Genomic DNA, 2,042 nt, shown 5'->3' on the forward strand with positions numbered 1-2,042 from the left:
GTATTATTTGCTCGTTGTGTAAGTTGTAAACATTAAGAGGGAGGCTAAGAATTGGGCAATTGCCGGAGCTAAACATTTCTGTAATATAAATATTTCAAGAGCAATTTCCTTTGTTTTTTGAGAGAGGTCCATATTACAATCTTGAACTCTCTCGGTCAATAATCCTACATGCACGAATTATTACGGGGCTTTTTACGGATTTTTTCTCTAAATATAACCCCGCCCTGAATTTCAGCCCCCCCCCCCTCGAGGGGGGGGGGGGTAGGCATCTTGCTCCCCATCTACAATCCTATTCTTCCACTCCCTGCTAGTCGTGAATCCATAATCCTTCTCTCTGTGAGTCTAGCATTACTCCTCTTAGGGTTGTCTAAGATTCAATCATGAACTATCCAAACTAGCAGGATTCAACCCTTCTCTCCGCTGAACCTGGTTTTCGCTGAGTAGGCCTGATTTTGACCCATTAAATGTCCAGTTAACAACACTTTAGTGTTTTTTGCCAAAAAGATTTAAAATTAATCCTAAAATTACATTTTCAGCCCCATTGGTTGTCAAATTTGAGGAGAAATAAAGTACCAGACTTTTTTAGATAATTATAAAAATACAAAAATATATTGTACTGATCATTCTAAGAAAGTTTCATATTTTTTGCCAAGAGGTTCAAAATTAACCTAGAATTACATTTTGTTTTGGTCAAATTTTGTCCAAAAAAACCATAAAAAATTGAAACAATTCTCTAAAACAATCGTAGTATGCTAATCATTCTAGGAAACTTTCAGAGTAAAATACACTATAGGTCCTAAAAAGTATTTCAAGTGTGTCAAGTAGGTCCTAAAAGTTTGAATACTTTTTAGGACCTATAGTGTATTTTACTCTGAAAGTTTCCTAGAATGATTAGCATACTACTATTGTTTTAGAGAATTGTTTCAATTTTTTATGGTTTTTTTGGACAAAATTTGACCAAAACAAAATGTAATTCTAGGTTAATTTTGAACCTCTGGCAAAAAATATGAAACTTTCTTAGAATGATCAGTACAATATATTTTTGTATTTTTTATAATTATCCTAAAAAGTCTGGTACTTTATTTTCTCCTCAAATTTGACAACCAATGGGGCTGAAAATGTAATTTTAGATTAATTTTAAATCTTTTTGGCAAAAAACACTAAAGTGGTTGTTACCTGGACATTTAATGGGTCAAATCAGGCCTAGAAAGTTTCATATTTTTTGCCAAGAGGTTCAAAATTAACCTAGAATTACATTTTGTTTTGGTCAAATTTTGTCCAAAAAAACCATAAAAAATTGAAACAATTCTCTAAAACAATAGTAGTATGCTAATCATTCTAGGAAACTTTCAGAGTAAAATACACTATAGGTCCTAAAAAGTATTTCAAGTGTGTCAAGTAGGTCCTAAAAGTTTGAAATCGTTCACCGCGGATCGTAAATGTGTGCAAGTCCTTCACCATGGCTCCTAAATGTATTCCAAGTGTGTCAATTAGGTCCTAAAAGTCACGGGTAAAATACACATATAGGACCCCGCAATGAACGATTTAAAAAAATTTAGGACCTACTTGACACACTTAGAATACTTTTAGGACCTCCGGTGTATTTTACTCTTTACTACCAAAAGGGTCCATGCGTTGCAAGGGAAAAAATCATAATCTCCAATGGCCATGATCACATTTTGCTACATCACCGAGATACACTATCACTCTTAATTTCATGAAATCATGAATAATTTTTGAAATAATGAACATTTTTTAGAATTCATGAACATTTTTCAAATTCATGAACACTTTTACCAATTTATGAACATTTTCTAAAATCAAGAACATTTTTATAATTCATGAACGTTTTATACTATTTGCAAAAAAATAAAAATGTGAATATTTTTTGAAACAATTTTCTTGAACATGCAAACATTTATAGGATCGACGAATATTTTTTGGGAAATTGGTGGAACAATTTTTGAAATTCATGAACATTTTTTGAAATGCATGATCATTTTTTGAATCAGCGAACATTTTATGAATGAATAAAAAATTGT

The sequence above is a fragment of the Aegilops tauschii genome, chromosome 3 (assembly GCF_002575655.3).
Source record: "Aegilops tauschii subsp. strangulata cultivar AL8/78 chromosome 3, Aet v6.0, whole genome shotgun sequence".
NCBI classification, from domain to species: Eukaryota; Viridiplantae; Streptophyta; class Magnoliopsida; order Poales; family Poaceae; genus Aegilops; species Aegilops tauschii.